Consider the following 23,199-nt stretch of genomic DNA (forward strand, 5'->3'; position numbering starts at 1 on the left):
AGATGACATTTATTTCTTTTACTGTTGTGTAAAGGATTTTTTCTCTCTCTTTCAAGTCCAATAATATCTTAATATCTTAGCGCTAACCATCTTGGATCTTTTTTTTCACATGCATTGTACATTTTAAATATTTAGGTTCAAATATCCCTTTATTTCTTAAAAAATTATATTGAATTATCATTTTAATTTGTTATAATCCTAATCCTTTGTTTTCCTTTTATTTATGTAACTTTAGCTTACTGTTTCTTTTAATTATAAATAAAAATTAAAATCCTTCTTAAGACAACAAATGTTGTATAATTTAAAAAATTTTAAACTTTGTAGTTATATTTATGGTCAAAACCACTGTACTTGCAAACTGATATATGTGATGATTTCCACTCAAGTCCTAATGGAATAAACCTATGCAACCTGAGCAAAACACCACATTGGACAAGTATAAATAAATATAAAAGGTGATGACACTTCATTTACATAATTCATGATATGTGAACATAAGAAGTATAACCCAGGAAAGTCCATTAATTTGTCATACCCACTTCATAGAGTAATTTTCTGTCTATTTATTCAGATTCAGCTAAATGAAACTAAGAGAAACCACCTATTGTACTTTTCTCATTTCATAGGAAAAATTTCTGATACTCAGAGGTCATGTGACCTTATCAACACTTTATCAAAGAAAAATCTGAATTCTCATAGTTTTCTAATATTGGCCATAAGAAGAAGAAGAAAAAAAAAAAAAAACCACCTGATGTCACTTCAACATCCCTACTAAGACTTGAATTTTTTCTTTAACCTTTTAATTAGCTAAAAGTATTTGTGAAGAGAAATTGATGAATCCTATAAATCATAACATCTCGTTGTCTTGGGAGTTTAAAAATCCACTCCATGTACTCGTTTTCAATTTCTGCTCTGAATAGACTATGAACCATATAAAAGTGAGATATTATTAATAGCAGATTTGATCACACAGGAAGTAACTGCAGTTAGATATTCTGCACCAGCTTGCTTCAAGTGCAAACACAAACCGAAGAGAAACTCCAGCAAATGGTTGAAACTTACTGCCATACAGCTCCCCACTTATGTGTAAAAGAAAAAATAAAAACCATCTTTAGCACCATTAGTGCCATATACAAAGCAACCTGTTCAGTGCGTGGCAAATGACAGATCCATAATATATCAATGTTATTGTGAATTTACAGATTCAGAAACCAAGACTTAGAGATAAATGAACTTCTTAAGGTCAGTTGTTAGGAAGCAGAACTGAGATTCAAATACAATTCTGTCCATTTTACCTCTTTCTGAAAATTTTCTCTCTAATGACCTAGAAACATATTTGTGTCAGTGATAACTTTCAAAATAACAAATATCTGTATAATCTTTCTTTAACATCACAGTTTAAAATATCTGAAGGTGGTTACCATATACCGTAGGTCTTCCACAGTGGCTCAGCGGTAAAGAATATGTCTGCAATGCAGGAGCTGCAGCAGACGTGGGTCTGATCCTTGGGTGGGGAAGATCCCCTGGAGGAGGGCATGGCAGCCCACTCCAGTATTCTGGCCTGGAGAATCCCATGGACAGAGGAGCCTAGCAGGCTACAGTCCATAATATCCCAGTTTGGACACGACTGAAGTTATTACACACACATGCATGCACCATATACCACAATAGTCTCCTCTGCTCTAAATGGATATTCTCTTTCTAATAGTTCATCTTTAATATGACATGTGGCTGATTTTACAGTCCACTCATCGATCTGATCATTCCTTCTGGACATATTCCCAGTTGTCCATGCCTCCTTCTAAAATGTAACATCTAGAAATTATCAAAACACTCCAGTTATGTTGTCATTACTGAATACAAAGTAGACCGTTTAGAGGTCTAACTATTAACTGGGGATAATGAGGAATTGCTGTATCTTGGCTGAACTCAAGTATCAGGAGGAGAAAAAAACCTCTGAAAAAATATCTCCTTTCAGTTGGGTCATAATATTCTGCTTCTGACAGAAAATGGTCCAAAATAACCACCACTTTTACTGAATTCTGAAGATATAAATATGTTGGTTATTCTGCAAGAAGGCACCAATGCTGAATGGAGGAAGTTCATGGGACAGTCACTGGATAGCTGCTTTTCTTGAATTTACAAATAATCTGTTACTTCTACCAGTGACAGGGAGATACCTGCTGCACGCCTCCTACAGGTTAAGTACAAGTTATACTATTTAATCCTAAACACAATCATCAAAGTTACTGAAGACTGTCCATTTTTATGTATTTTCAACTGAGGGATGATAGCATATCTTAGCACTCATTTATTTATCTTCACAACAGAAATTGGAGCCTTGCCTATGTTCATACAGTTAGGAAGGTATAGAGAGCAGATTCTACGTTAAGTCTGAGGACTGTCCCTAGAGTCCATGTGCTTTCTTACATGTCAGGTTGATTCACAAGATGTGGTAGGAATTCTCTAAATGCCCTCCAATGATTTTCTGCCTCCTGATATTTGCATCTGTGTTGAATTTCCTCCTTTTGGGTGTGGGCTGGCCCTTGAATGAATAGAAATGGCCAAAGTGATGTAAACTTGCTTCCAAAATTAGATAATAAAGAGACAGTGTCAGCCTTCTAGGGTACTCCTTCTTCCGCTCACTCAATTACTCACTTTAAGGAAGGCCAACCGCACTATTGCAAGCGGCCGTGTGGAAAGACCTACATGGCAAGGAGTTGATGTCTCAATGAAGAGCCAGTAAGGACGTGAGGCCAGTCAACAGCCATATGAATGAACTTGAAAGCAGATTCTCTCTCAAAAGACCTTTGAAATGGCTGTAGTCCCAGCCAACACTGGGCGAAATCTCCAGCAAAGTCATGGCTTGATTTCCTGAATCATTGGGATTATAACATGATTAATGCCTACTGCTTTCAGCTATTCAGTTTGGGGGTAATTTGTTACACAGCAATAGGTAAGCAAGATGCCATAGCAAAGCAGAGTCAGTGGGAAGGAAGCAGAGCTGCGTGAAGTCACCAACACCTGTCTTTCACCCATAAGGTGTCGAGTGTGCTTTAAACACTGTCCCAGCATTGTGCTTATTTTGCAGCTACGCTATGCACATTCTTAATGGAATTGAAGCTGACTCCATACATGCATTATGTTGTGCTGGTCCAAAGCTTCTTTTTTCTTAAGCATGGTAAAAAGGATAAACTTCTCATACTTTCCCTTGTTTCTGCCATTTACAAACACAACTATTAGAATGTAAATGTATCATCTTAATGATTATGAATGTTTTGATGCCTGTTTTATAAAAATTCTAAAGTTGAATCACAAGTAGTTTGAGGGCTATTGTCATGGATTTTACCCACCACTGCATTTCCAGGCCAGCTCACATGGTAAACACCCATGAGTATCTCTATAGAACACTGTCTTATTGGCAACTTAATAGTGTTTAGGATTAAAGTGACTAAGTATGAACCACAGCCCAATTGTACCTTTCTTGCTGTTTCTTATAGAAAGCAGTTCTGCAAGAAGTTGACACATTCAGTTTGGCCAAAAGACTTGTCAGAAGTATTCATGAGTCCTTGACTCCAGCAAATGCAGGTACCCTCCTAACTTTCATGTACTAACATACAATTTTCACATAGTGCTTATAACTGTTCTTATGGGCCATAAGCAACAAAGGGACAAACTAAGAATAGGTTACTCATGCTAAACCACTTCAGTCATTTCCAACTCTTTTGCAACCCTATGGACTGTAGCCCACCAGGCTCCTCTGTCCATGGGATTCTCCAGGCAAGGATATTGGAATGTGTTGCCATGCCTGCTCCAAGAGATCTTCCTGACCCAGGGATCAAACCTGCATCTCTTACATCTTCTGCATGGGTTCTTTACCACTAGCACCACATTTGAAGCCCACAAATAGGCTATATTTAGAATTCAATTCTAAACCAGTCACTCTTAAGGTAAAACAACTCTGAATACTCATTAGAAGGACTGATGCTGAAGCTGAAACTCTAGTATTTTGATCATCTGATGCAAACAGGTGACTCATTGGAAAAGTCCCTGATGCTGGGTAAGATTGAGGGCAGAAGGAGAAGAGGGCATCAGAGGATGAGATGGCTAGATGGCATCACTGATGCAACGGACATGAACTTGGGCAAACTTTGGGAGATGGTGAGGGACGGGGAGGCCTGGTGTGCTGCAGTCCATGGGGTCGCAAAGTTGAACATGACTGGGCAATGAACAACAACAAAGAATTTAAGTAAAACTTAAGATGTTATAATTATCTACAGAGGTAAATAGTTTGAGTTGGAAAATGTATGTGCTCACTGAAATGTCACTATTTAGAAAACTTCATTTTATTTTTTGATCATGCTTTGTGACATGCAGGATCTTAGTTCCCCAAACAGATTCTTAACCAGTGGACCATCAGGGAAGTCATTTTAATATATGAGATAAACTGTTAACAGATTATGAATGACTATTAAAAGCACATAAAAACTCATAAAATTTTGACTGGGAGTAACTTCCTCCCAGGGAATGTAAAGCTGACCTAATTCCAATACACCAGCAAAATTTAGAAGAGTTATTTTTATTTTTAAAGAACAATGATGAACATTATAAACATGCATTTTCTTTATTTAAATAAACAGTTCTAGCATTTTTTTTTACTGAGACACATACTGCTATTTGTCCCCCGATATCCATAGTCTGGTTTTTTTTTTTTTTCAGGGTCTGATCTGGACTTTATTTAAATTGTGTACATAGCTTATTCATCAAGGATTATTTTTTGCATTAATTTTGACTTTTAAAAGCATTGCAGTCAAGTATTATTTATCTGGATTACTGAGTTTTTTGGCATCTCCCTAAATTTAGAGCCTGAGGTGAATGCCTCATTTGCACCCTAGCCCCAGTCCCGGCAGAGGCAAAATTGGAACCCAGGGCTGCTGATTCCAAAATCATGCTCTTAACTATTTTCTGTGCTGACCGCTTACCCATATGTGCATGTGAACACAGATGCACTCATTTATAGTAAAATATTCTTTTCTTCAATAAACCTTACTGTGGCAACAGAGAGGGCAGGGGCTTAGAAATCAAACAGTTCTGGGTTTGAACCTTACTACTTATTATTACTATTTTGCTGTGCTGTGTCTCGTTGCCATGCACCAGCATTTCTCTCTAGTTGTGGTTCCATAGTCTCTTTATTCCTTAGAATCTCATTTTTTTATGTTTTGCTAAACCCATGGCTATTTGGAGAAATGGCAGCATTTCTCAGCCTTTCTTGAAACATGGTGTACCCCTCAGTTCTGGCCAGTGGATTGTAAGGAAAAGTTCAAACAGTGAGAGAGGGTTCACCTCTCTCTCCTTGCTTCTGATGGATAGAAAGGGTAGAGTTCCAAAAATCATCTTGGAACATGAGGGAAACTTTCTAGTTATAAGGATCTTTGTTACTGACTTGGAAGAACCCTGGAAAGGTTAAGTAACATATTCTTCATTGCCTCACTGTCCAATCTAACCTCCCTCCAGGGATCCTAGGGGAAAGCTGCCCACGGGAACACTGTCTCTAATCCCTCACTTCCATCCACTGTGCACAAAATTGCTTTCCCAAAGGCCTAAAGGATAGTTAGTAACCAAACTACCCACCTACTGGGTAGGTCTGAGTTAACAGATACTCATTTCAGATTATCTGGGCAAATGAGGTCAAAATTCGAATCAGAGATTTGAACAGGATAGCTTGGGAAAAGCTCTCTAATATGTGAAAAGAAAATAGAAACTTTAAATATGAAAAACAGAGGGCTTCTTTGGGTAATAATGTTTGAACTGAAGTTTAGTCAGACTCTTCAGCACCAAGATGAATTTTTTTTTTAAGTGGTATTCAGTTTGGGAAAGATGAGCATAATTTTCCAGGGGCTTTTTAGACTTTTAAACAGTAATAGTTCATGACATAGTATAAATACAGAGAAAACTAAATATTAGTTTCTGCCTAATTTTGCTGGAAGTTTCTCCCAAATTTTTGAAGTATTCTTAGAAAAACACACATTATGTTTTCCCTTTTTCAATATCTAAAGATTAAATATATGTTGTTGTGTTGTGTGTGTTAGTCTCTCAGTCATGTCCGACACTTTGTGATCCCATGGACTGTAGCCCTCCAGGCTCCTCTGTCCATGGAATTCTCCAGGCAAGATTACTGGAATGGGTTGTCATTCTCTGCTCCAGAAAATCTTCCCGACTCAGGGACTGAACCCAGGTTTTCCCCCCATTGGAGGCACATTCTTTACCATCTGAGCCACCAGGGAAGCCCTTATATATGATGATGGTTCTGTTTACTAAACTTTAAATTGTCTTTAATAGCCTTTCTATAAATCTCTTGTTTTATACTTATCCACCATTTGCACAAAATTAGACCTGGTTTTGTCCTTATTTTTTCTCTTATTTTTTCATGTATCTGGAAATTATATAACAGCCCCATCCCAGGCAGCAAATCCATCTGTACTTTGGTAGAGCCTGTGGCACTGCTTATGGGACTACTGAGCTAGTCTGTGTGTCTCCTGATATTATTCATCATTGAGTTTTGTGCCAGTTTTTGTCTCCTAGGCCTTTTCAGTTTACATTCCTCATTCAAAGAGATGCCAAAAAACCAGCAAGAAAGCATTTATTAAGTTGGACAGTGAGACATTACAGAAATGAAGGCGCTGGATGGATGAGTATTTATCTTTACGAGGCCCCAGCAGCGAAGCCTGTTAGATACCGGCAATTGCTTGATTTCGTTTGGTGTTCACACCACTGTCTCCCTGCTTCAGTGTGCTGCCGTCCTCAGAGAGCTAAAGAAAGGACTGTGAATGTATTATACACATGTAAGCACTTCTGGGAATGAACTAGTAGACACAAAATCATGCATTTTTTTTAATAAAATCATGACAGAAATCTATGGAAGGAAGGAAAGAAAGTGCATTCTTGAATGTTTAGTAAATCAAAATGCATGGTTGACAAAAATCTTTGGGCTTAATTCCTCACCACAAGTCGAGAACTGAATAAAAAATGTTTCCCATGTCTTCTGTAGCGGGGATAGAAGCAGAGTGGCAGCGTTACTGCTTCGTGGTCTTGGTGGGCTTCCATGGCTCAGCTTCTTCAGATCCTCCTCTGCCTGAAAGGCCAGAAGTCCCTTCTCATTGATCCATTAAGTTCCAGGTTTCTGACACTGTCAGTAACTTCTTACTGGTTAGCATTAGAAGCAGTCATTTTTTTTTTTAATTAGAAAATGGAAATCTATATATCTTCAGCTATACTGAAGCTCCTGCACAAAGAAAGCAAAAGCTTCTTGGACTTTGAAAAGACTTTTGACATTATTTCTGCTTTTCTAGTCCAAGCACAAAGCTAAGGTGAAGCAGGTCTGACAAGGAAATATGTGGAGACAGGTGAGGAATGCCACTTTTTCATCCTCTGATTTTTGTATATCCACTGGGGCCACTAGGGAAGGATGTTTGACCTTTGAAAATGCTATGGTTGGTAACTTTAGGCTTTTTTTGTGATGCTGACACAAGATCTCATTTCTGGAGTCAGGTAATTTGCAGACGTTGTATACTTTGGCCTCATGAAACTTGAGGGAAAATATCTTTAATTGGTACTAGCAAAAAAAAAAAAAAAATTCTGGCGTGAGATTTCTGTAGTGTCAAAACTGAAGTATTTCCCAGGAACTCACAACTAGACTGAAAGCTGATGGATGACAAGGGCTGAGTCTAATATAGTCTTATGTTACCAAAATGTTTATTATGTGCCTGTGTAAGTTACTCATGAAATATGAGTCATATATGAGGAAATTTATTTATTGATAAAAAATTATAAACAAAACTTCTTTTAAAGGGTAAAAAAGCTTGCTTATTATTTGACCATTCATACTCAGAACTAATTAATCATTTATTCATTCAACAAAAATGTATTATAATCTTCTGATGCCAAAACAAAACAAAATTTTAAAATGAATATTAATTTATAGGAGGACAGTTTAAAGGAGATAAAATATGGCCTCACTCAACAGAGTCTTTAAGTCAATTAAAAAGCGATTATTTGAGTAAAATAGAAATTATATAACTATCATAAAATCCTTGGAATCTATCAAAAAATTCTATTGGAAAAAATAAATAGTAGAATAGTAGTGACAAATTTCCTACATCTAAATGATAGATATTGGAAATACAAGTTCATACCAATCACAGGTTATAAAATATTGATTTTTGGAATGAAATTTCCAATTGGAGTTGATTAAATCTACCCTTGGCCTAATTTTGATGACAAGATTTCCTTTGTAGCATTAGGGGTTAATTTTGAATTACAAATGTAGTGTAACAAAAACCTAAAGAGAGAAAGAAGAAAAAACCTGGATATGTACAACTACAAGAGTTAAGAATTTCTTGCAAAAGATATTGAGGCACCAGTTTTCAAGCACCTTCATTGATCTGAGACTGAGGAGTTATACTGCCGGTCTCTCTGCCTCGACCTGTTAGGAAGGATGACACACACTTATGTGCACTCTCAAAAAGAAGGAAGTCAGACCTGAGGAAAGCTAACACATTCCTTTTTTGAGGTTGTGGACCCCCTGTTTGCTGGTTTTGGGGTCAAATAGCTACTGAATATTTTCTATCCTAGTTATGGAGGGAAATGAGATTAATTATTAAATTAGAACAACTGATTATTCCTCTGTTCTCCTTTTGTCTTTTAGTGGCCTCTATGTTCTTTCCCAACTTGCAGGCAAGTTGGGAAAACAGCCCCTTACTGTGGACAGTAACTGCATCCATAAAATTAAAAGACTCTTGCTCCTTGGAAGGAATGCTCTGACAAACTCAGACAGCATATTGAAAAGTAGAAACATCAGTTTGATGACAAAAATCTGTATGCTCAAAGCTACGGCTTTTCCAGTAGTCATGGACAGACATGAGAGTTGCACCATAAAGAAGACTGAGCGCCGAAGAACTGGTGTTTTCGAACTGTGGTCCTAGAGAGGACTCTTGAGAGTCCCTTGGACTGCATGGAGAGCATTCCTTCCAAGGAGCAAGAGTCTTTTAATTTGATGGCTGCAGTTACTGTCCATAGTAAGAGGCTGTTTTCCCAACTTTATTCATTGGAAGCACTGATGCTGAAGCTGAAGCTCCAATATTTTGGCCACCTGATGTGAAGATCTGACTCATTGGAAAAGACCCTAGTGCTGGGAAATATTGAGGGCAGAAGAAGAGGGCGACAGAGGATGAGATGATTAGATAGCATCACTGACTCAATGGACATGAATTTGAGCAAATCCTGGGAGACAGTGGATGACAGAGGAGCCTAGTATGCTGTAGTCCATGGGGTCACACAGAGTTGGACATGACTTAGCAACTGAACAATAACAACAGCATTAATAGAAAGGTAAAATATGATGTATTTATATGCATGCTGCTGCTGCTGCTGCTAAGTTGCTTCAGTCGTGTCTGACTCTGTGCGACCCCATAGACGGCAGCCCACCAGGCTCCCCCATCCCTGGGATTCTCCAGGCAAGAACACTGGAGTGGGTTGCCATTTCCTTCTCCAATGCATGAAAGTGAAAAGTGAAAGTGAAGTCGCTCAGTCGTGTCCGACTCTTCGCGACCCCATGGACTGCAGCCTACCAGGATCCTCCATCCATGGGATTTTCCAGGCAAGAGTACTAGAGTGGGGTGCCATTTCCTTCTCTGATTTACATGCATAGGTTCAGATAAAATAAAAGATCGAAGGGGAGAGGCATGTCAATATAGAATCCTCTCTTGATGTGCACAAATCATAAATTCAATACAAAAACATGATCAGCTACAGTGAGGATTCCCAGAAGAAATCATTTTTGTTCCCACCAGTCCTTTTTCACCTCTCTATGAAAATACCCCTGATCTACATTCCAAGATACAAAATATTAGTACATTCATCAAAATTCCCCTCTTGCTGCATGCCCTCAGACTGAGGATGGGAAAATGAGCTCAGGGAAATGCTTTTGAAATTCTTTGGAATGCAGCTAAATATAGGAAAACATGAATTACAATTGCTCCATGTAAGCAGTAATTCACTGGGGCGGGGGCGGGGGGAGGGAAATGGTGTCTGAAACCACAAAGCAGTTGATGATTCTTAAATCTGGCAGCCAAGTCACGAGATCCTAGGCTCTGATCTTTTTGGAGGATCGCTATTTCTGACATGAAGGTTAAAAGTCATTAATTTCCTCAAATTACCATGCAAGATTTTTCCCAATTTTATTTAATTGACTATATTATTTTCAGAACCTTGATTTAATGTCAGTCACATAAAGCAAGAAAATAGATAACAATTCCAGAAGTAGAGGGGCAGAAATAGGTTATTGAAGGATATATACTTGGCCAAGTACAAAATCTCTCTTCTCCTTTGCTTTCTGCTATCCATTATGATATAGAGTAGCACAATTGCATGTGTGTGTGTATAACAAAGAAAACAAAAAAGTTCTCCTTATATTTTCACATTGAAATAAAAATCTGCTTTCACGTGGAATTTGTTTCTTCAGAGAATTGAAACATTCATAAAAGCAGGTGCTAAATCAGTCCTATTAGATTACATACATTTCTCCACCCTATACTGTACATACATTTGTACACTATAGTATGGCCATGTGGTAACTAATTGTGTAGTATATAAAGATTCTGGAGGAGAAGCAGCCCATTTTCTTCTCAGATAGTGAGAGATAGAGTAACAGGTACACGCTAGATGAGATGCTATGGAAGAAAAGAAGACAGGCTGAGAAGCCTGAAGAGATGTCTGTTAGAGCAAAAAAAGAGACGTGGGGAAACAGCAGGCAGACAACAGAGCAGAAACAAAGGGCAGGGAGTGGTACCTGCCATAAGGGTAGAGCTCGTCATGGAGTATTTAAGTTTTGGTTTGATATACAAGAGGGATTGAATCTTCTAGCTCTAGAATGGATAAAATAAGGCCTGGAGGTGGAAGTAGACCAATAACTGAAAAAGAAGCTACCTGTTGGAGAGTAGTATAGATGAAGGCTGATTAACTAAGAAGATTGTGAAAGCCAGGCTAAGCACATTCAACTCAATATAATAAGAAATGAGAAATCATTAACACAGCATATAGGGATTTTTAAAAAGGACTTTATAGATATTCAGATCTTATTTATTTGATTTTAAATAAATTAGCTAATCTTTCTGATACTCAATATTTTTCTTCTGTAAATAATATAATACAGTTGATCCTTGAATAGTCTAGAGGTTGGGACACTGACCCTCCAAGAGGTGGAAAATCCCAGGATAACTTTAGAGCCTCTCCTCTGTACCCAAGGTTCTGCATTTGCAGATTCAACCAACTGTGGCTTAGGTAGTACTGTAATATGTATTTCATGAAAATAAATCCACATATAAGTGGACCTAGTCAGTTCAAATTTGTGTTGTTCGATGTTACACTGTCATCTACAGTATGTTGTTGTGTTGTAAAGATTAAATATGCTTACTTATGCAAAGCAGCTGGCTTATTTTAATATGCATGATGATTATTAATTAGTTCATTCTTTCTTCCTTTAACAGAGTGTTGTAGAAAGTAGAATATTAAGACAATTAGTTAGATAGTGAAAAATGTTAGAAATTGAATTTAGCAGAAATAGTAGATAAAAGTATAGAAAAGTTCAGTATTTTAACACACTTACTGGTTAATGGTCACTATTAATAATTTATCATTGTCTCTAAGATATAACTTGATTGTAATAAGACAAAATAGTTCCTATTCACTTCAACCTTAACAGATACTTTCTTTATATGAACAGTGCTATCTGATAGGTATCCTTGTCTTTTTAAAAAACATAACAATGTTTGGCTTTAGGAGTATTTTGAGTGCTATAAATTATTCTTGCCAAAAACCAATCCTGTATTCTTTGAGCCTTAACGAATCTAGTAAAGTGAACTATTCCTGCTTTTAGCACAAAACATTTCACTGTTAAAAGAGTGACCTGCTTTTGATAAATACCAAAGTTATTGTTGGCTCTAAATTTTCTCTATGCAACTGAATGAATATTTGTATGTATGCAAGTTATGAAACCTAATACAGACTGTAAAATTGTACAAATCCTCCAGTAATTCCATTTGTCTGTACAAATGGTGTCAAGAGAACTCAAAATATATTTCAAAACTTTCACGTTGTCTTTGCTACATTCTAACTTTCTATTGCTACACTGCTGTTCAGCCAAGAGTGGAATAATGTCAGAATTTCAGTAATAAGAAATTGACTATATTATAGGAAAGAAAGCTGTTGTCAACAACTCTCATATTTTAGAAATTTTAGAGATACCCTGGAAAAAAATAAACTGGTAGGTTAGTTTTACTACTTTGAGATATTCCCTGGTATCTACTTGAGTGAATTTATATTGGTTTTATTGAAAAAACACTTCGGTTTTCAATTTAACTTTTAGTGGTAGAATTAGGCTTTTTTAAAAATAATTTTCTTTTTTAAAAGAATTGTTAGCAAGGCTTCCCTGATGGCTTAATGGCAATGCCATGACGTGGGTTTGATCCCTGATCCAGGAAGACCCTGCATGCTGTGGAGCAACTAAGCCCACTAGCCACAACTCTTGAGCCTGAACTCTAGAAACCAGGAGCCACACTGACCAAGCCCAGGAGCCACAGCTGCTGCCTGCAAGCCCTAGAGCCTGTGCTCCACAACAGGAGAAGCCACTGCAATGAGAGGCCCATGCACCACAACTAGAGAGGAGCCCCCGCTGCCCACAGCCAGGGAAAGCCCTGTAGCAGCGAAGACCTGGCACAGCCAAAAATAAGTGAAATAAACAAAAAATTAAAAAGCATTGTTTGCATATTAAAGTAGATGTTAATGTTCTATCTGTCATTGCTTTTTTTCCTACACCTCTTGTTGGAGAGTCTGAGACAACCTTTCAGGAAGTGCATATTGAAACATCCCTGTTCTCGGCCGACAACCCAGTTTCTTGATTAAATCTGAAGTGTGTACATGACACAAGCTGAGATAATCATGCTCTTTCCCTTGAGAATGAAAATGTAGTACACAGAAACCACATTAAGTCAGCGGTAGGTGCCAGTCATAGAAGGTTATGGAGCCTAAAGTCATATTGCTGGGCATCTATAAAGGATCATGTGAATGCAATAAAACCAGATCTGTAAACAGAGAGACATGAAATAGATGCCCACACAGACAGAGTATGTCAAGGCTGTATATTGTCACCCTGCCTATTTAACTTATGTGCAGAGTACATCATGAGAAACGCTGGGCTGGAAGAAGCACAAGCTGGAGTCAAGATTGCCAGGAGAAATATCAATAACCTCGGATATACAGATGACACCACCCTTATGGCAGAAAGGGAAGAGGAACTAAAAAGCCTCTTGATGAAAGTGAAAGAGGAGAGTGAAAAAGTTGGCTTAAAGGTCAACATTCAGAAAACGAAGATCATGGCATCTGGTCCCATCAATTAGATGGGGAAACAGTAGAAACAGTGTCAGACTTTATTTTTGGGGGGCTCCAAAATCACTGCAGATGGTGACTGCAGCCATGAAATTAAGAGATGCTTACTCCTTGGATGAAAAGTTATGACCAATCTAGATAGTATATTCAAAAACAGAGACATTACTTTGCCGACTAAGGTCCGTCTAGTCAAGGCTATGTTTTTTCCTGTGGTCATGTATGGATGTGAGAGTTGGACTGTGAAGAAGGCTGAGTGCCGAAGAATTGATGCTTTTGAACTGGGGTGTTGGAGAAGACTCTTGAGAGTCCCTTGGACTGCAAGGAGATCCAACCAGTCCATTCTGAAGGAGATCAACCCTGGGATTTCTTTGGAAGGAATGATGCTAAAGCTGAAGCTCCAGTACTTTGGTCACTTCATGCAAAGAGTTGACTCACGGGAAAAGACTGTGATGCTGGGAGGTATTGGGGGCAGGAGGAGAACGGGACGACCGAGGTTGAGATGGCTGGATGGCATCACGGACTCGATGGACGTGAGTCTGAGTGAACTCCAGGAGTTGGTGATGGACGGGAAGGCTTGGCATGCTGCGATTCATGGGGTCGCAAAGAGTCAGACACGACTGAGCGACTGAGTTGAACTGAACTTAGTTCACTGATTCCTAGAATGTCAACATTCACTCTTGCCATCTCTTGTTTGACCACTGCCAATTTGCCTTGATTCATGGACCTGACATTCTAGGTTCCTATGCAATATTGCTCTTTACAGCATCAGATCTTGCTTCTATCACCAGTCACATACAGCTGGGTATTGTTTTTGCTTTGGCTCCAACCCTTCATTCTTTCTGGAGTTATTTCTCCACTGATCTCCAGTAGCATATTGGGCACCTACTGACCTGGGGAGTCCATCTTTCAGTATCCTATCATTTTGCCTTTTCATACAGTTCATGGGGTTCTCAGGCAAGAATACAGAAGTGGTTTGCCATTCCCTTCTCCAGTGGACCACAATCTGTCAGACCTCTCCACCATGACCCACTCGTCTTGGGTTGCCCCACAGGCATGACTTAGTTTCATTGAGTTAGACAAGGCTGTGGTCCTAGTGTGATTAGATTGACTAGATTTCTGTGAGTATGGTTTCAGTGTGTCTGCCCTCTGATGCCCTCTTGCAACACCTACCATCTTACTTGGGTTTCTCTTACCTTGGGCGTGGGGTATCTCTTAACGGCTGTTCCAGCAAAGCACAGCCGCTGCTCCTTACCTTGGATGAGGGGTATCTCCTCCCACTGCCCTTCCTGACCTTCAACGTGGGATGGCTCCTCTAGGCCCTCCTGCACCTGCACAGCCACCACTCCTTGGACATGGGGTTGCCCCTCACGGCCGCCATCCCTAGCCTTGGGCATGGGGTTGCTTCTTCCTGCTGCCACCCTTGGCCTCCAGCGCCACCCCTGAGTCAATATATAATAGGCCATTGTCATTCTCAACAAGATGAACACTGAGGCCTTGGGTGAAACAGCAGGGTTCATCCATCAGTTTATTCTACTCTAGGCAACAGAAGAGTCCAGCATGCATCTAAACTCTGGGACATCCCAGAAATCTTATGACCCAGTCAGTTGCATTCTCTAACCCACACTGTAGTAGTTTAAGAAATCAATCGTGCTACGTAGGAGAAACAAAAAGTGAGTAAAGTTTGTGAATTTCATGAAAATGAAATTGTAAGTTCCTCTATTCCTTAAAGTTAGTAAACTAAAGAAAAAAATGATTGAGAGAGACTCCACAAAGTAAGAAACAAGGCATAGTATCACACATTGCATGTTATGAAGCATTCATAGGTGAAACATTTTTATATCCATTGTTATAACTGCTCCAAAATCTTCCAAAACTAGGAGTTCCTAGTCCTCATGTTTTATCTCCAAACATGACTTAAGCTATTATAAAAATTTGTACCTTTCACCCATTTGGGAATGAAGAATTTGTTATTACATTAAAGTCATAGAATCACAAGAGGTCTAGTGGTTACTGAAAATTATTGTGATTGCCTTGTAATAGGAAAATTTCCAAAGTTCTCCCTTAATGTGGTTGCAATTTTGAATAGTTGATATGGGAGAGTCAGTGTGGTAAAGATACAAAATCCTTAGATTTCTTTACTAGAATAAAGACCTGGAGAAAAAGTCGTGAGCTGTGCAAACAATTCATCTTGGTTGGTGCTTAGAGGGTTTATACAAATGTAGAAACACTAAGAAGAGATCATTTTCCTCATCTTTTGAGTGTAAAATATTGGAACGGAATTTTGTTTGGCCACATCTTCAAAAAGCGAGTATCATTGTGTGTAAACGATACCAATCCAACAGAGGGAGCTAAATGCACACACGGATTGAGGAGATGGCAAAGACAATTAGGAAATTATAGTCAGGCGCATATTTTAATACCTAAGTCTCAGCCTAATCTTCCCTCAGAACAACCTTCTGATGTGCACAGGAATGGACAATCGATTTGGAAGCCAACTGCCTTGTCTTCCCTTATTATTAAATCTTTATTTTCATTTTTATCCTACTCTTCCATTTACTTTTCCTGCTTTCTTGTTGCAGTTTCTCTCTCTCTCTGTTTCTTCCTTTTCCTTAACACACTAGGTTTGACAAAAGCTTCCATAGCTATTATTTATAGCCACTGTTGATGGTTAGGCTGTAGTATAATTCTCCACTAACTGTCTATATTCCTTTCAACTCCAATTTTTGTTATCAGTTTGCATTCTATACTGCAGGCATATAGAATATGTATGTATGTAAAGCATCAAATGCATACATATGCGTCAAAAGTGATGCATACTAGTAAAGAACGCAAGGATGAGAAAAGTACTCTAGAGTTATTGGCAACTTCAGGCTACTCAAACAAATCCAAAAGGACTGGTAATCAATTGCTGTTGTTTAGTTGCTAAGTCATGTCCAACTCTCTTGCGATCCCATGGACTGTAGCCCACCCGGTTCCTCTATGGAATTTCCCAGCCAAGAATACTGGAGTGGGTTACTATTTACTTCTCCAAGGGATCTTCCCAACCAAAGGATCAGAGTAGCCCTGTTTAAATAATAGGCTGCAGGTCAAAGATTCTGAAATAAATAAAAATATATCTGATAAAAAACAAGCTTTTGAGCATTATGCTATATTCAAATTTCACCTATTTGTATCATTTCCATTTTGCTACTATTGAAATCGGGAATATGACCATCAAAGGAGAAAATATGACACCTACTATCAAACACTGTACAATATATGTACAATATATGAATATAGGCATGTATTTCTAATACTTCCTAATAGAAGCTTACATATAAACATATGTATATGCACACGAATATAGTTTTGGCATTGAGACAAGTCCTGGATAATTATAAAGAAGAGAGCTATATGGACTTATGTATTAACTGATAGTTTATCATTATACCACTTTAAAGCATTTTAAAATTTTACTCTCATGCCCAGGGAGTTTTGTCATTACAAAGGCACTGCAAAATCGATAGTGAGGGAAGCCCAGTCATTACTACAAGCATTTTATTTGCTACACTTTATGGATGAAGACTGAGAATAAAACTGTTTCAGATGAAATTTAAGTAGGTTTTAATTGAGGTAAGGGGATTCGAGAGTGGCAAATACCAAGAAGCAGCTTGTAAGCACCAAAGATAAGGTAAATGTGGGGTTATCACAATAATCTTCATAGCTAGATGAGTAATCAGAAACATATCATCTATAGGGATCTGTGGCAATAGCTAATTGACTGTTTGGTCTCTAGGAATAAATGCAAAGCCTGTCTTCAGTCCTCAAAATGAAGAGTTAACCTTGTTTCCTGATTTAATCCAGTTTGTAAACCCAGAATTATTTAATTGATAGACCACATATTCTTGATGAAAAACCCACACTGTACATTGTTCTCTTCTTTTTCCCCCAATTTTATTTAGGAATAATTGATAAGTATAATTTTGTATATCTAAAGTGTACCACATGATCATAATCCACCTGCAATACAGCAGACATATGAGACATAAGCTCAATCCCTGGGTCAAGAAGATCCCCTGGAGAAGGAAAGAGCCACTCAGCTTTCTTGCCTGGAGAATTCCATGGACAGAGGAGCACGGTGGGCTACAGTCCCAAGGGTCACAAAGAGTCAGATATGACCAAGCAACTAAGCGTGAATGCTTGCTTTCCATCCCCTTTCCATATACATACATACATATATATATATGTATATATATAGTGGAATAACCAAAGTCAAGGTAATGAACATATCCATCACCTCACATAGTTGATGCTTGTCTGTGTTTGGGATGGGACGGTTGAGAACATTTTGGATCTACCCTCTGAGAGCTAAAGAACAACAGAAAAAACTATTGGACATATCATAGACTGTGACCATCATGTGATATTTAAAGACAAACCTGGGGCTTTGAAGAGATTTCATCCTATTTAATGGCCACTTCTGGCCACGTTCCCTGAGGATGTCTATTCTGCTTCCCTTTGCCATTTGTAAAGGTTCAATAAAAATTTGCTGGATGCTGAGATTCTTTTACTGTCTTGTTCTTGTCTTCAGAAAGTTTGCTTTCCGTTCTTTTTCCAACAGGACTCTGAAACCCTAGAATCTCTACAGGATTGTAGAATGCTAAAATAAGAGAGAAAAAAATAACTATGTTGATAAACTTTTAGCCAGACTCATTAAGAAAAAAGAGGACTCAAATCAATAAAATCCAAAATGAAAAAGGAGAACTTACAACTGACACCAGAGAAATACAAAGGATCACAAGAGACTACTACAAGCAACTTTATGGCCAACCTCTATATCGCATTATATGAAAAAAAAGTAGCAAGTAACTAATACTGAACACTCATTAAAAGTCAGACCAAGTTAGATATTTCATATTATGCTGAAACATGTGAAAATGTTATATTTGTAGATCAAAATGGCAATTTATCAGCAGATAAATTATATACCTCAACCCAAAGGTTTTCTTTCTTTTTTTATAATTAATGCCTAAAGTCTAACAGAAATTTTACTAGAAGAAAGGTAGGTGCATCAAATCCATGACTCTCTCACACATATTCTTCCTTATTTCTCTACTTTTTTTCAACATTTAAAATTTTCCAGTTTCATCGATTAAGCGTCAAGGCAGCACTAATTGTGGGGTTTCACTTTCCATCTGAATGTACTAACTTGCAATCTACCAACGCTGCTCCGACTCTGCGACACTACGGACTGCAGCCCTCCAGGCTCTTCTGTACTCAAGGATTCTCTAGGCAAGAGTACTAGAGTGGGTTGCAGTGCCTTCCTCCAGGGGATTGAACCCCAGTCCAGCCCCAGGGATTGAAGCCCAGTCTCCTGCATTGCAGGCAGATTCTTTACCACAGAGCCATCAGGGAAGCCCACACTCTACCACAATGGGACTCAAAATCTCTGCCTTCTGCTGGGTCAACACTTCAGCTCACCCTTAATTTAGTGTCAATGGCACCACCGTTTTTTCCTGAACCAAATCAAATTTTGATATTCAGTCCTCTAGGATAACACCATGAATATTATCCTTTCTGTACAATTAACACAAAACAGTTGTTTATTAATATTATTTACATACTGAGGCAAGGCAAGGAATTGTGCTGTGACCCATTTTAAATCTCTTTATTGTAAGTTAGTGGCCTACTTTCCTACATATTTAATATTAAAATAGAGAATATCCTCTCAGTCCATTCCACCAGCCATAAAAAAAATACCTTAAATTTGCTGACAGGCATTTTTGCAAGGCATTTACTACTTCCAAGTCCAAGTGAAATATTTCTCCATAGTGTTTTTTCAACATTTGCAGTACATTTGAGAGAATCTATCTCAGATAAAGTCTATATTTCTTTTCCAATGCAACCCGCACAAATTATAAATTAAATAATATCATGACATGCTAAATTATTACACTACTATTATTTTCAGACTTTTAAAAAATCAAAGTAATAATAGACATTAAAATTATCATAGATTAAAATTTCCTATCATGTAAGTTTCTATTAAAGTTTTTTAAAAAATCATAACCTTAAAATTAAAGAAATTAAGGAGCAAATTTAGGAAGGATGTCTAAGTGTGGGTCAGTGTTCTAGGAGATGCCTCAAATTCTGTTATTTATTTATTCAATAGTATACCAACATTTTTAGGTAAGAAAAAACAGATTATTTTGTACATTTTATGTTATGCAAGTGTAAATTATTATTTATCTTAAAAATCTATATGCAATAAATTAATTTATATAATTATTATTTAAAGAAGCAATATACAACCAAATTTGGGATGTCAAATTTTACCCAGAGGTTTTTTCTTAAATTTATTTTGTCACTGTCTTAATAGCCCAATGTTAGCAAAATTAATATACCTTTTAACATTTATCATGTGCAGAATTTATAAGAAGAGCCATTTTTCGTGATTTCCTGGAAAATCATTTGCTGAATTTTAGAAACTGTGTGCATTTTACACATTTAGAAACTTGATTATTTTTATGTATAACCAACTCAAACATTCTTTTAAGAATTGACTATGTCTAAATCAAATTGTCTATTTTGTCTTATGAAAATATGAAGGCCAATTATAACTGACAGTTCACCACGAAGAAACTAGATTTCCATTTATTTTCTCAAAACCCTCCATGACTTTTCAATGATCTTAAGTGGCCAAAAGATCTAGGAAAATTTAGTTCATGAAAAAATAAGTCAGTTTGACATGATGAGGAAAACTTTTGTGTTGGAAGTACTAACAGTGGGAAAGAAACTGATTTAAATTAAGTCAAATCCTGAGAGAGAACAGTCAGGGGACAGATGAAGATTGAGAAGACTCAGCATACACTAGTGAAGAGAAAAATACTTACTTTTTAAATAAGTAATACTTAAAATAGCTTCTTTAAATAATTAAATTAACTATTAAGCTTGAACATAAAATGAAAACTAGTTTAACTTAATGATGAATAATCTCAGAATACCAAATGTGTCTTTATTTTGTCTGATTTTATTTTAGAGAGCATTGTTGCATGAGTCATAGAATCATCACACTACTTTAAAATCTTTATAAGAATTAAAGTGAGTATTTTAAAGTAGTTAATTGTCCATATATAAAAAATAATACAAAGACAGACAGATACCATTCCAACTTTTAATAAATTTCACAAAATGAAATCTAGCTCTTGACAAGAATACATACATGTTCATATTTAAGAAAGTTGTGAAAATGAATATTGTAAAATTTGCTGTTATTCATCTGTATTGAATTATTTTCTTATGTATCAGGTCACTTAATTGAAGTAGAGTGATGGCTTCTATTACAGTATCTTAGAACAGTACCTTTGACTGCATTTCAATTTCTATTCACTATAAACTGATTTATAGAGACATATTTTGTACACATGTGTATTTGGCTTAAATTTTTTCTCCAAACTTTATCTATACATAGAAATAAAAAATTACCAACAAAGTGGTTAACTTTTTAAAAGAAGAGAAACTGAAAAAATTCCGTCCATGAAAAGATACTTCAAAGATAGCACCTATTACTTTTTTTTTTTTAAGATAAGACTAGCTAGTTAATTTAACAGTTTCCTGATCTTTCTTTTTTTAAGCTCTTTTTCTTTTGCTTTTATTCATTAACTGTATTTCTTAGTAACAAGTCTTTGCTGTATAATAATTTTCAAGTTTGCTACAAACTGTGCTTTAATTTTCTAGTAATCTGAGAAGACAACCACAGCTGCAATTTTGAGCCAGACAGTGATTCCTGATACTGACAGTTTTCCACAAACAGAAAAAAAAAAGGAAAAATAACTATTCCCATAAGTTTACCACAAATAGTAAGCCTGTGGCAAATTCTAAAATTTGCATACAATTATCATTTTTAACAAAAACATAATTATCCCTAACAATAAATGTCTTAAAGTGCTAAAATAAGAAAATTTAGCCACGTTCAGCTGTATAACATTTTATGAAGTATCTTGAGAAGCCTCTAATGGAAATCAAGGGGCTTCCCTGGTGGCTGAGCTGGTAAAGAATCCACCTGCAATGCATGACACCTGGGTTTGATCCCTGGGTTGGGAAGATCTCCAGAGAAGGGAATGGTAACCCACTCCAGTATTCTTGCCTGGAGAATTCCATGGATGGAGGAGGCTGGTTGGCTACAGTCCATGGAGTTTCAAAGAGTCAGACATGACTGAGCAACTAACATTTTCACTTTCTCAAACTGAAGTCTGTAAATTCTTCAGGGAAATACAATGACATACTCAGCATTTATGAGTCTTCAAGATTGAGAATGACTAATTTAAATCAGTGAGTGAACAGATCTGATATTTATGAAATTTCTTAAAGTTTCATTCTTTAAAGAATAATTCACATTTAATCTTCCACAATGCCAACAATGTACCTAGCCAGTATTTAAATGCTAGTAATTAAAATGAGAGGAACCAGAGATCAAATTGCCAACATCTGCTGGATCATGGAAAAAACAAAAGAGTTCCAGAAAAACATCTATTTCTGCTTTATTGACTATGCCAAAGCCTTTGACTGTGTGGACCACAGTAAACTGTGGAAAATTCTGAAAGACATGGGAATACCAGACCACCTGACCTGTCTTTTGAGAAATCTATATACAGGTCAGGAAGCAACCGTTAGAACTGGACATGGAACAATAGACTGGTCCCAAATAGGAAAAGGAGTACGTCAAGGCTGTATATTGTCACCCTGTTTATTTAACTTCTATACAGAGTACATCATGAGAAATGCTGGGCTGGAAGAAGCACCAGCTGGGATCAAGATTGCCGGGAGAAATATCAATAACCTCAGATATGCAGATGATATCACCCTTATGGCAGAAAGTGAAGAGGAACTAAAGAGCCTCTTAATGAAAGTGAAAGAGGAGAGTGAAAAAGTTGGCTTAAAGCTCAACATTCAGAAAAGGAAGATCATGGCATCTGGTCCCATCACTTCTTGGGAAATAGATGGGGAAACAGTGGAAAAAGTATCAGACTTTATTTTGGGGGGCTCCAAAATCACTGCAGATGGTGATTGCAGCCATGAAATGAAAAGATGCTTACTCCTTGGAAGGAAAGTTATGACCAACCTAGACAGCATATTGAAAAACAGAGATATTACTTTACCAACAAAGGTCGATCTAGTCAAGGCTATGTTTTTTCCAGTGGTCATGTATGGATGTGAGAGTTGGACTGTGAAGAAGGCTGAGCACTGAAGAATTGATGCTTTTGAACTGTGGTGTTGGAGAAGACTCTTGAGAGTCCCTTGGACTGCAAGGAGTCCAATCAGTCCATCCTAAAGGAGATCAGTCCTGGGTGTTCATTGGAAGGACTGATGCTGAAGCTGAAACTCCAATACTTTGGCCACCTCATGTGAAGAGCTGACTCGTTGGAAAAGACCCTGATGCTGGGAGGGATTGGGGGCAGGAGGAGAAGGGGATGACCGAGGATGAGATGGCTGGATGGCATCACTGACTCAATGGACATGTGTTTGAGTAAACTCTAGGAGTTGGTGATGGACAGGGAGGCCTGTCGTGCTGTGATTCATGGGGTCGCAAAGAGTAGGACATGAATGAGTGATTGAACTGAACTGAACTGAACCATATATTTAGCTTTTTAAGGGACTGCTTAAAGTATAGTTTTAACATGTGAGTAATTTCTACCAAAATAAAGCAACTAAGTAAAATTAGGTAATTGAATCAATGTTTATCATGAAAAATTACTGATTTCATGAAAAATTGCCTGGATA

Source organism: Capra hircus, chromosome 9 (assembly GCF_001704415.2).
Source record: "Capra hircus breed San Clemente chromosome 9, ASM170441v1, whole genome shotgun sequence".
Classification (NCBI taxonomy): Eukaryota; Metazoa; Chordata; class Mammalia; order Artiodactyla; family Bovidae; genus Capra; species Capra hircus.